Below are 13,375 nucleotides of genomic sequence, written 5' to 3' on the forward strand. Positions count from 1 at the left end.
GTCCATCTCTCAACAGCAGTTCATCCATGAAGCAGTGGCCCACAGGGTGAGGGCGATCAGACGTGATGAAGGCCCGAATCTGCAGTCAACGCGTTTGCTTTGCTTTTTGCAGTCAACTTTTTTTTTTTTTTTTATATACTCAAATTGTTCTTAGTACAATGTATATGCACAACTTTCACATTAAAGGTATGGTTTTTTGAACTGGCATATTTTTATTTACACATTTGGCAATAAAACATATGTGGGGATGGGTGGTGGGGACTAGTATAAATCTTCCATATTGCCTATAAGCATTAAATTAATAACTTAAAGGGTGGAAGCAGTTGCTCACAACTATACATTTCATATAGCTTCATTAGTGCCATGGTACTAAACACAAGGAGCAATGACAAACAAAAAAGGGTATAAACATACTTACAGATATGGAATGCCCTTCAAGCTGTGCAGGCCTCCTAAGACATATCTGCATTGAATTTCAGTATATGGCATAATATGCATCTTTCCTAAATCTAACTATACAGAGTTATAGATTTTTACCAACAATTCTCAATGCAGTTTTACAGGGCCAAAATTAGAGTCCACCAATGAAGGTCATCAAGCCCATGCAGCAATTTGCATATCCCCGGTTGTGGATGAATGTGTTTCAGTTTTTCCCCGCTGGCCATGATGTGAGGATCCAGAAGAAGCCCTGACAAAAAGAGTGACATATACTAAGTTTAATTGAATTTACACCAAATGTCACACAGCTTTTACAATATAGCAGACACCCAAACATGCACCTGCCTGTGCATATTTGTGATGCAAACTGTCCAAAATACTCTTCCAGTAAAAGTGTTCCACACCCTGATAAAGATATCTTATAAATAAATATAATATATGTTATATAAGCATATATGTTTGGTACAGTGTGCATTTTGCACCAGTCCTGGTGTGCACTGTTTTGTGTGGCTTCTGCACTGTCATATCATTTGTGGCCTCTGCTGCAGTTCCCTATAATATAAATAATGAACAATTAAATGACAAAAGGCAATGCAAACTGCTAGTCCATCATGTAGCAACTAGCAAATATTAATACCTGACCTGTGTCCTCAGCAGGTGCTCAGTCTGCAATGTGCTGGTACATGGGAGTGGCAGCGGCACAGTCTTGAAGCTCAGGGTACTGAAGTGTGCAGTCTGAAACAACAGAGCCACTATGTGGTTACCAGTGTTGTAAAAAGTATTTCAAAACCATACTTGAGTAAAAGTACAGATAACTTACTTGAAAGTTACTCAAGTAAAAGTAAAAGTCACCCAAAGAAAATTACTTGAGTAAAAGTATTAAAGCAGCTCGCATTAAATGTACTTATGTATCAAAAGTATCTGGTGGTAAAATGTACTTCAAAAGTACAAGTACTGCATGTTGTGTTGATTTCCAAAAGAGGATACTCTTTACTGTTGCGGTCCAGATTGGAACCCAAGCCACTGCAGTAACAAATCTGCCTTAGTGGTACACACTCTACCAGGTAAGCCACACATAACAAAGCACTGTGCAAAGTGCCAGTCATTTTAAGTCAACCTGCATGTTTTGAAAATACTTCTACTTCATCCAATTTCTAAGCAGTGGAGTAAAAATACATTTTTTTCTTGTAAATGTAGTGGAGTAAGAATAAAAGTACTGATAAATATAAATACTCAAGTAAAGTATAAATCCTCAAAAAACTACTTAAGTGCAGTAACTAAGTACTTGTACTCAAGTACTTTACACCACTGGTGGTTACACAGTGCCTTACCTGCTGCACAGGAGCATGACATACACTTCAGTACCATGGGCTCCTCCGCAGAATCAAGTGTAACCTGGTAATAGAAATATATCAGTGAGTGTTGTTGCTGCACAATATCTTTTATCGTTTCATTAGTGAAGTTCTAACCATGGTGGATCAGGCCAGTCAGATCATAAAAAATAACATGTTTAATATCAGATGGGTTATGGATGAAATAATACATCATTACTGAAGAAAATATTAATTACATTCTCTAAAATTGGAACATATTTTAAGCTAACTGGAGGTGTCTGACAACGGGAGGGTTTTAACAGATGACGTCCTGACGTTAGTCTGTTGTAATCTGGAAACCAAGCAACGACATTTCGTTGCAAAAAACTCACTGCTGTGTTTTTTTTTTTTTTTTTCTTGTACAATGACAATAAGGGAAGTCTAAGTCTAAGTCTAAGTCTATGGAGGACTAAAAGGGACAGAATGAAATAAATAAATACATCTTTAAATAAATACTTAAAAGTGTCATTAATTAATTAAAATGGGAATTAAATAAATAAATGTGTCATTAAATGTGTCATTAATTCATTAAAATACCAGTTCATTTAATGTAAAAACATATATATAATTATTTCATTATTTATTTAATTATTTCATGGACCGGTGTTGCAGTGCTTCATGAATTAATTTTATCTGTCAAAGTCACCCATCAAAGTCAGTGGGCGGGACTAACGTGAATCTAGCCCAATCGATTGCTTAGGTCTGAAGCCTGGAAGTCTGCCGGAGCCGGAGGAGTTCTGCTGAGAGCCTCTCCAGTTAAAGTTACTGCTTCTCTGAGTAGTTCTGGGCAACTTCTCGACATTTTGTGGCTGCACCTATCTAGCACACATCACGCACCGCAGTAACATTTGCTCCTGCAAATCCCCCATTTGCTTGAACCGAGTAAAGGTTGCGCCACCAAGTGTGTCAGAATATCAAATCAAATCAAATCAAATCAAATCAAGCTTTATTGTCATTAAGCCACACATACAGCAGTAGTGCACACAAAATGAGATAGAGTTATTCACTTGGGATCCCCGAGTGATGGTAAAGTCAGCAGTTTAAAAGACTAACAGCTTTCTGGAGGAAGCTGTTGCTCATTCTGGCGGTTTTGCTTTTCACCGTTTGCCTGATGGCAGCAGCTCAAAGTATTTGTGAAGCGGGTGAGAGGGGTCTCTGGCAATGTTCAGTGCTCTACTCCTGCAGGGATGGGATGTTTCCATGGAGCCATGTCTCCGCAAAAGCAAGCACACAGCAGTCTCTCTCCTGCAGGTGTCTCTTAGCAAGCGTAGCTCATCCAGCTTGTTGTTGAGGGAGCGAACATTAGAGAGCAAGAGCCACGGTCCTGCTGGTCTGGGGGGGTTAGCCTTTAGCCTTTAGCCTGTAGCCTGTAGCCTCTAGCCTAGCGTGGATCCCGGCTCTCTTCCCCCTCATTTGTTTACGTTTGCACCGCTTGCGCTCCCTCCTCTCCCTGGTGACAGCCGGTGTAGACGCAGGTAAAATCCGGTGCTGGCGTAGTGTGTCCACATCAAAGCAGAGAGCCTCAGTTCTTGCAGCGTGCTTTACCTGATGTTTAGTAAAGTCTCTCGGCTGTAGGTTATGCAACCTGAGCGTCTGGGTTAAGCAAAACAGTTAAAAACTTTCACTCTAGAATATGTTTACTTGCTCTGCATCAATCGATTATCTGAAGTCGATCTGTCTTGGCTTGCTGTGCCGGGTAACCAATCAGGGGTTAGGATCCGCCCACTGACTTTGATGGGTGAGTTTGACAGATAAAATTAATTCATGAAGCACTGCAACACCGGTCCATGAAATAATTAAATAAATAATGAAATAATTATATATATGTTTTTACATTAAATGAACTGGTATTTTAATGAATTAATGACACATTTAATAACATATTTATTTATTTAATGACACATTTATTTATTTAATTCCCATTTTAATTAATTAATGACACTTTTAAGTATTTATTTAAAGATGTATTTATTTATTTCATTTTGTCCCTTTTAGTCCTCCATATAAGTCTAGCTTTGCTGCTTCAAATCAAAGCACAAGCGGGCGCAAAAACAATAATAATTACCAAACTCACCAAATATTAAATAATAAGAAGTCCTGCCGGGTTTAATTCTCCATAAAAATCTCACACTCTACATTAACGTTTATTTATTTGCCTACAGTCAGTTTAAAACTCAGTCCGCACTAAATTAGCGTCATCAGCATGTAAACATCGTTAGCTTAGCCTCCAAGCTAAAGTCTGTAAATAGTAATTGCATATTATTTAAAATAGAAATATTTCATGAAATAACTACTTCATTAAATAAATAATGGACATAGACGTTTATTGACTTTACCTGTGATGTTCCTTCGGAGCTAGCAGCGCCACCCTGTCGGCTGTTGCCCAACATGTCTGTCTGCCTCTGGGGCTGCATGCGCATGCGTGGTTGGAAGAATCTCGGATCGATTATTTTCCCCTGCGACCTGAGTGACGTCATTTCAGCACCGTTCTACTCGTATTCGTAAACTTGAAGTCGTATTCACAGTGAAGACTCTGTACTCGTAGAAATTTGATTCGTATTCACAAGACTTTGCACTCACAGCTTTTAGATTCATATTCCTAAAAACAATCCTAACCTGAACCCAATTTCACAGACTCACGGATATGACAGCAGAAATTTGTGTGCAACAATTTTTTTTACACATGAATTGTTAACATTATGGGCTCTAGTTTCCCGGCGCAGCGCAGGGTGGCGCAGTGAGGCGAACCCCGCGCAGAGCTAGTTTCGACTGGCGAAACGGCAGAGGTGGACGGTTTCCAAGTTTCGCAGGCGGAGGTTCGCCGAGATGGGAGTGGCGGCGCAGCGGAGGGAGGTGCCGACAGATTCGGCTTGGCGCAGTGACAGTTTCGTGCCAAAAGGCTTCGCCGAGGTGCGCCAAAAGCTCGCCATCTGAAACCACGTCTACTTTCAGCGCAAGGCGGAGCGGGACCGGCGCAGTTGAAGTTTGGCTGCCTGGCGCACATCACCAAAACCTCACAATCAGCACAAACGGTGCCAATCTCCTTTGATCTGACATCAGTTGTGACGGGACAGTTGATATGGAGATATATGTATGTGCTGATTGTGATCGTAACATTGAATAGTGTTTTTTTCGGTATTTATTGTATTGTTCATGTGTCTGACATTCCGGAAGCCTGCCTTTGAGGTTTTGGTGACGTGTCCGCACTGCTCGCCGGTCTCCACTCCGCGCCTGTCTCCTGAGCTCCGCTCCGCCTGCGGCAATAGCTGTGTAAACTTTCATTATGCCTTCACGCAGCGCATTTTAAAGGCGAGGACAGGGGCTCATTTGATTGGTTAAATGTGAATTGGCTGTGTCAAACCCACTCCACGCCTTCTCTCCTCCCCTCCGCCAGTAGGAGGGACGGCGGAGTACTTGCGCCACCGAGAACGGCGTGCCAAACTTGGAAAATCCGCCTGGCCACACCCAGTTGGCGAAGTGCATCTGCGCTACGCCCCCGCCTCGCCTGGTCTGTGAAACTAGAGCCCTATGAATACGAATTGTTGAATTACGGACACATCTTTTTGACAGCTATCTTACACCATAGATATAGGCCAAGGTATTTGATATGGTCAACTTTCTGCAGAGTAGTGCCATCCTGACATGAAATACGACACGAATGTGTTTTGCATTTGGATTTCATATTCTGTCGTGTGCCAAAAATCATAGTATGTGATACATTTTTGTTGAGGAGTAGCTTATTAGCTTCTAGCCAGTGTTGCAAATTATTAAAGTCATTCTGCAGATCTGATTCAATCTGTAATATATTTGTATGTGATGTATATATAACTGTATCATCAGCATAAAGCTGAACAGAACATTTACAAATAAGGGGAAGATCATTAATAAAAATAGAAAAGAGAAGTGGACCAAGCGTCGATCCCTGAGGCACACCAAACTCCTGCGTTAAAATATCAGATTTAACTCCATTAATAACAACACATTGTTTCCTATTGTGAAGGTATTAGTTGAACCAAAGTAATGCAGTGTGTGAGAGGCCAATAGCATAGAATTTATCAAGTAGTATGTAATGATCAACCAAATCAAATGCCTTTGTTAAGTCAATAAAAATTGCACCAGTTAGTTTAGAGGTATTTGAGGCAGTGAGAATATCATTGGTAAGTTTTAGCAGTGCAGTAGTTGTAGAATGATTTGAGCGAAAGCCAGACTGAGAGGGTGACAGAATATTATTTTCATTTAAATAACATGACAATTGGTTATAAATTAATTTTTCAAACACTTCAGCGACTGAGCAGATAATGGAGATTGGTCTGTAGTTGTTTAGATCTAGCATACTGCCTCCTTTATGTAAGGGAGTGATGCATGAACATTTCCAGATTCTGGGTAATTCGTAGGTGGACAGTGACATATTGAATAGATCACATAGAGGATACATAAGTACATGAGCTGCTATTTTTAAAAATCTGGCCTCAATGCCATCCAACCCAGGACCACTGCTCATTCTAAGGTCATTTATAGTATTCTGTACCGCAACCGGTGTAATCGTCCTAAAAGAAAACTGACTGTTTGTGGAGCGATGTGATAATATGATATGAGTTAATGCAGGTAGATGATTCAGGCACTATGGATGGAACTGATAAAAAATGCTCATTGAAGGCTTGAGCCATTGAAAGTGGTTCATGTCATATTTTATTACTAACTTTGATTTGTTTAGGTATAGATTTGTTAGATGCATTAGTTATTGTTTTGATCTTAGACCAGAATTGTTTCGAATTTTTGAAGTTCTCAGAAAGAGATTCTTTGTAGTAATTTGATTTGGCATTTCTTGTCATAGTTTTACTTAGATTTTGTAGCCCCCTGTATTCTTCCCAATCAGCAGGGTTCTTAGATTTACGAAATGTAGCCCATGCACTATCTCTCTGCCTGAAAAGACTAATCAAGTCAGCACTTATCCAGGGAAGGTGTCTGCCTTTTACCTTGGTAGTTTTCAGAGGAGCATGTTTATCAATAATTGTACTCAGTTCAGAATATAAAAAATCCCATGTACATAAGGTATTAATTGATACCTTTCCCAGTTAATTGAAATTATATCATTAATAAATTGATCTATATTTAGTTTTTTATATTGTCTTATTGAGATTAACTTGGGAGGTAATTTAAGCAGCTTGATTTTCCATATACAATACACAATTGCATGGTCGCTAAAGCAATCAGACATAATTCCTGACTTTAGAAATCTGTCAGGATGAGAGACTAATATCCAATCAAGTAGAGACTGACATGATGATGTAATACAAGTAGGTTCACTGATTAACTGGGTTAGATTTAAATTTCCAAAACTATTTTTATCCTTATTTGCAGATTTATCCAACCAATTTTTATTAAAGTCTCCTGAAAGTATAATTTCATTTTTGAATTTAATGGAATTAATGGTAGAGATCATATGATTTATAGATTCAGAAGGTGCAGATGAAGGTCGATATAAATTTCCAATAGTTATATACTTATTAGCATGCAGAGTTATTTTTACAAAAATGCACTCAAAATTCAGGGGTTCAATATCTGGAGTTATTAGCTCTGAGACCAAGGTAGAAGACACATATGTAAATACACCACCTCCTCTTGAGCCTCTATCAGCCCTATATAAAACATAACCAGCAAGTTCACTTTCCTTATTAGATATTTTGTTTGTAAGCCAAGTTTCAGATAAAGTAACAACAGCAGGTTTATACTGTTGAACCCATGCTCAAAGCAAATCAATTTTGGGTAAAAGACTTCTTATATTTAGGTGAATAATTTTCAGACCTTTATCACCGTCCATAATGATATTTAAAGTTTAAGTAACTCCACTGATCAGACATAGGAGGGCTGAAAAGGTCAAACTAAGTAATTTGTAGGACTCAAAATTAAAAGATAAATAGACATTAGAATTAGACACACAAAAAACATCACAATACATAACAGATAGACACACACAAGAACAATACGACACAGCAGTAGACAAAAAAAGAGTAGCCTATTAACCCAGGTCTCCATGCCTAGGTTTTTTGGTGTGTAAACCAGTGAGAGATATCCCTTCTGAGCTAGGCCTGCTTCAGAGAGAAAACATTAGGGTGGCTAAAAACAGACCAAAGTAGACAAAAAATGTATTTAGAGCCTAAGCCTATGTTGGCCTAAGTCAAGTGCCAGTTCCTTTCATAATTATCAAGGGTAATACTTTTAACCCCATAAAAGTAAAATAAATGCAAAATAGAAATTCATATTGTGATGATCTAAAACAGGGGTCAGCAACCTTTTTGACATGGAGTGCCAGTTTGAAATTCTCTTGTCAATGAGTGTGCCACAGTGTTAATTTTGTCAGCTATTTTTCAATGTAGTTTTAGTTTTAGTCTTGTGTTAAATGCCCTTATTAGTTTTAGTCATTTTTAGTCAACTTGAATTCTTTTTTGTTTAGTCACGTTTTAGTTTAGTCTAGTTTTAATAAAAGAAAATCCAAAGTATTTTAGTCTAGTTTTAGTCGACTAAATTACAAAGTATTTTAGTCTAGTTTTAGTCAATAGTCTCTGACCTGCATCATGTTGGCTTTTTTTAAATTTAACAATGTTATATTATTATTTTATCATTTTAAATATGTAAATTACTTATCAAACAGACGTAACAATTCAGCTACCAATGAATGAGCAGTAGTATGCATGTGATAACATAGATTGAAAAATAAGCCAAAGTGATACCCCTTCTCTGAATAGACAAGCTAAGCCAGTGTGCTGCTTTTAGCCAGCGAAAATAGAGCGGAGTGGCAACTCTTCGCTCTGTTACACAATCTATGTCAGTGCGCTGCTGTAACTTTGTTCTCACCGCACTACGCTTCAGACAGCGGCTTTCCATGCTTGGCAATGCAATGACACAGTGCGTTTAATCAACTTAATCTGCTTGGTCTGTGAAAGCCGTCTGGTGCTTTGTCTCAAAATGTCGCTTAACACTTGACGTTCGGCACACAACAGCAAGCTACACCTGAAGCATCGGCCTCTGTGGTGAATGTGGGCGGGGCAGCGAGGCAGCAGGGCAGCTGCTGCACCTGCCAAATGCGGTGTGTGGGCGGGAGTTTGGGCTGTCACTCAAACTCACGCTGCCACTCATGAGCTGGTACCATCCTTGACGGGTGATTTTAAATGATAGGCCTACTGAGAGGGCCTTTGCCAGTGTGCCAATGATTATGCTGCGGCGTGCCAACCGTGGCACGCGTGCCTGAGGTTGCCGACCCCTGATCTAAAAGGAATGGTACTTCCAAATACATTATTTAGATGCTGATGTATTTCTTGCCAATAAGGGACAGGAACCTGGCAGTTCCAAAAGATATGGAAGTGATTGGTGTCATTTATCTCCTCCAACAACTACCACCATCTCCAAAATGCCTTTTTTGCAAGAGAGTCCTAAGAAATGGTGCAATATTTTTGCAGCAGAGCTCTGGCCATGCAGTCCAACTGGTTGAATTTCACTGCACTTCACATATTCTCTGCCAACTCTCGTCCCAGTTTTGAAAATGAGCCTCCTTCTCCCATTTCTTTGTTACATAAAGTGTATTTTCAGAGTGACACTGAAGAATACCGTTGTCTGGTCAATCTTTTAAATGCTCATAACTTTGGCCCTGATTGGTCCAGAGACTGGGTCCTGGTGTCATGTGATGCAGAAGCTCTTGTTCTCCAGTTTTAATCTGAGAAGATGGTCAACTGACAGCATCTGAGGACTTTTCACTGAGCCATTCATTTGTTATTTATGGACGTACCTATGGCTGTTCCTGACAGGAAATTATAGCTTCATATTTTGTTCTTTATTCAGATTGAGTGACTGCATGTTGACAAAGAGCTGCTGTGCTTCTCTGGCCACGGCTCTGAAGTCCAACCCCTATCTGACAGAGCTGGACCTGAGTGAGAACCAGCTGAAGGATTCAGGAGTGGAGCTGCTGTCTGCTGGACTGGAGAGTCCAAACTGCAGCCTGAAGACTCTCAGGTCAGACTGCACTTTTTAATGAGGACATAAATATATGGATATTGTTTGAATCATATAGTAGCACTGAATGTCTATAAGGCTGATATTGCTGTGAAGTATATGTTGTGCTTTTTTTAAAGTTGGGGCTGTTGGTTATTTTACTTTTTGTGAGGATGGCTGGTCAGGTTCTGTATCATGGATACATGCGTGCTTTGTGAGGTTTGACAAGTAGCTAACAACCATCTCATGTGTCAGGAGAGAGAGAGAGAGAGAGAGAGAGAGAGAGAGAGACCTTATTCTTGATATAGATTTGAGTGTTTTTGTGTGTTTGAAACACGGTCTCTGTCAGGAGCCACATGACTTCTATCAAAAAGAGCTGGTGAGCCATCGGTTCCAGATCTCTGCTGTGATGTGAGGAAGAAAACCAAACACATCAGGGCTCATCAACTCCATTTGGCCAAAGGCCAGAATTTTTTTAGGCAGACACTGTGGGGACCAGACTTTCAAATAACAACATATTCATTTATTTAGGAATAATTAGCCTATTGTTGTTTAGTATTTTCTCTTTCTTACAAAATTAATACCTGTATCAGTGTGAGCAGGCTGCTAGGAAACATGGCAAATCCATAATAATAACTAGATAGTGAAGTAGAAAAAGCTCTCAGAGCGCAAGGAGCCAGCTCACTGAGGAGTGAAGCTTCAAATCTGGAATTATGGAAATGGAAGGACTGACAGGAAATTTGAATCGCCTTTAACCAGTGTTGACTCTGTTATGCAGCGCCCTGATTGGAGGAAAATGTTGAGCCCATGCTTGCATGAAGATACAGCACAAGACTCATTCCATTCCTAAAAGACAGGAAGTGGTTTGAGCTTCACCTGTCAGGCTGCTGCTCTTCAGTGACAAGCAGCCAGTCAGACGCAGCTCTGTGACTGAGGCCTGACAGAGATCTGCTCTCTTCTGGTCTTATAGTTGTATTTTTTATTCTTCATTCAGACTGAAGTACTGCGGATTGTCAGGGAGCTGCTGTGCTTCTCTGGCCTCGGCTCTGAAGTCCAACCCCCATCTGACAGAGCTGGACCTGAGGGAGAACAAGCTGCAGGATTCAGGAGTGGAGCTGCTATCTGCTCTGGTGAAGAGTCCAAACTGCAGCCTGAAGACTCTCAGGTCAGTAGAGGGGTGGAGTCAGTCCTCTGAGGTCAGTAGAGGGGTGGAGTCAGTCCTGTGAGGTCAGCAGAGGGGTGGAGTCAGTCCTCTGAGGTCAGTAGAGGGGTGGAGTCAGTCCTCTCAGGTCAGTAGAGGGGTGGAGTCAGTCCTCTCAGGTCATCAGAGGGGTGGAGTCAGTCCTCTGATGTCAGTAGAGGGGTGGAGTCAGTCCTCTCAGGTCAGTAGAGGGGTGGAGTCAGTCCTAGAGGGGTAGAGTCAGTCCTAGAGGGGTGGAGTCAGTCCAGGCGGAGCAGCTTGGTTGCTTGGTTCTTGTGCTGGACACAGTCAGTGCAGGCAGCATTTCCTTGGAAATGTCCAAAGTGCTCAGTGGCCTCAGGACTGGACAGAAAGACAGAGAGAGATCAGCCAATCAGAGCAGCCACAGTGTGTTGGGATCATGTGCTCGAGTTGAGCTGCAGGTGATGATGATGATGATTATGAAGAGGATGATGGTTTTGTGTTCATCTGTACAGGGTGGAATATGGAGATTGGACTCCAGCTGGCAGTCTGAGAGGATGTGAGTACTGAGACAGTATGAGCACACACACACACACACACACACACACACACACAAGAAAGGGAATTTAGAAAATATATATTTAATAAATTATGTATACAATGGTCCCTCACTATAACGCGGTTCACCTTTTTTTTTAGTGCAATTTTGCTTGTTTTTTTTTTTTTTTTTTTTTTTTTTTTACAGCGCATTGTGTTCTGCATCCAATCTGATTGGCTAAGGGAGAGCCCGCGCATTGTGTTCTGCGTCCTGATTGGCTAAGGGACTGTAGACCATTGTCAATCAGTCTCCTCCGTGCCGTGTCTCCTGTACAGTACAGAATGCGTTCTTTCTATAATACTGGACTTATTTTTCTACGAAGTTTTGAACTTTGAGAGTGTTTAAACAAGAGAGAAAAGTGAGAAAATGTTAATGCCTGTCTGAGAAAAGTGTATAAAGTATGTAGTGAGGGCAGGGGCGCCATATATGGGGGAAAAATTAAGACAATTCCAAGGGCCCTTGCCTGACAGGGGCCCCAAAAAACAGGTAAAAACTAATATAAAATTATTAAACCATCATCTAGTAAATATATCTATATATATTTCAGAAATAATACTATCATTATGATCTCTTTGTTTTTACTTGTTTTTGGCGGTAAAAGTTTAAAATCCCCATTGACCACAAAGTAAACATCCCCCCCCTATCTGCATGAAATGGTTTGGTCCTGCAGCCGTGCTAGCTCTTCAAACTGATCGGACTTGGCTGTTTTTCCTAAATTATCAACATGAATGGAGAATCCACCCAACTACACTCAATCCTCATCGAGAGAATGCCAAGAGTGTGCAAAGCAGTAATCAGAGCACAGGGTGGCTATTTTGAAGAATCTAGAATATAAAACATGTTTTCAGTTATTTCAACTTTTTTTGTTAAGTACATAACTCCACATGTATTCATTCATAGTTTTGATTCCTTCAGTTAGAATCTACAATGTAAATAGTCATGAAAATAAAGAAAACGTATTGAATGAGAAGGTGTGTCCAAAGTTTTGGCCTCTACTGTATATATATATATATATATATATATATATATATATATATATATATACCAATTGATTCAGATTCAGATTTAAACAAGGATTTGTGTGGTATATTTTCTATACATATGTATATGTATTTGTATATATAATATAGTTCAAATTCAGTGAAATAGACTCACTGAAATACAATGTTGTAGTTTGGGACTCCCCCCCACCCACCCCCACCACCCCCCGCTTTGCAGTAGGAACAGAGGAGAAAATTTCTCATGTATGGAGACTGAGTGACTGCACTCAATGCAATCAGAGAAATGTTTATATTTTCTGGAAATCAGAAGACTAAATTGCAACAACCATATAGCCTCATATATGTATATTTTCACCCCAAATCCAATGCCACCACCTGTGAGTCTACAGTTTTGGAGATAAATTAGACCTGCATGCGGGACTACAAGGGAGACAGTGAGCAGTAAGTAACTGTCATGCTCTTTTCACAAATATGGGAATGATAGTCAAAAATATCATTAAAATGCATAGTTTTATATAAAACAGCACTGATTGGGTCCTATACAAGGACCCAATCAGATTTCTTTTCATGGGGCCCAAAATCCCTGGTGGTGCCCCTGAGTGAGGGGTTTTACAGCCTTAAAACATCTAATAATAATTGTAAAAAATAAAGCTGACTACTCTGCGGATTTCGCCTATTGCGGGTTATTTTTAGAACGTAACTCCTGCGATAAACGAGGGACCACTGTATAATAAAATTACACACACACACACACACACACACACACACACACACACACACATGGTCTTTCCTGTCTCTCTCTACTGTTTCCAATCAA

General features: G+C 40.1%; 1 protein-coding gene and 1 long non-coding RNA gene across 3 annotated transcripts in view; one reads left to right on the plus strand and one right to left on the minus strand.

The window, feature by feature from the left end:
- LOC115378262 (NACHT, LRR and PYD domains-containing protein 3-like) overlaps positions 1–13,375 on the plus strand; it is an 88,201-nt gene that overhangs the window by 37,873 nt on the left and 36,953 nt on the right. The window lies entirely within an intron of this gene.
- LOC115377773 (uncharacterized) lies at positions 581–4,321 on the minus strand. 2 transcript variants are annotated; one of them, XR_003930067.1, is made up of 4 exons: positions 4,148–4,321; positions 1,770–1,833; positions 1,081–1,173; positions 581–688 (listed from the first exon to the last, which is right to left on the minus strand). It is a non-coding gene; the product is annotated as an uncharacterized LOC115377773 (long non-coding RNA). The 2 variants fall into 2 exon arrangements; XR_003930068.1 differs by having other exon boundaries at positions 592–688; positions 1,076–1,173.

Source organism: Myripristis murdjan, chromosome 19 (assembly GCF_902150065.1).
Source record: "Myripristis murdjan chromosome 19, fMyrMur1.1, whole genome shotgun sequence".
In the NCBI taxonomy this organism is placed as follows: domain Eukaryota; kingdom Metazoa; phylum Chordata; class Actinopteri; order Holocentriformes; family Holocentridae; genus Myripristis; species Myripristis murdjan.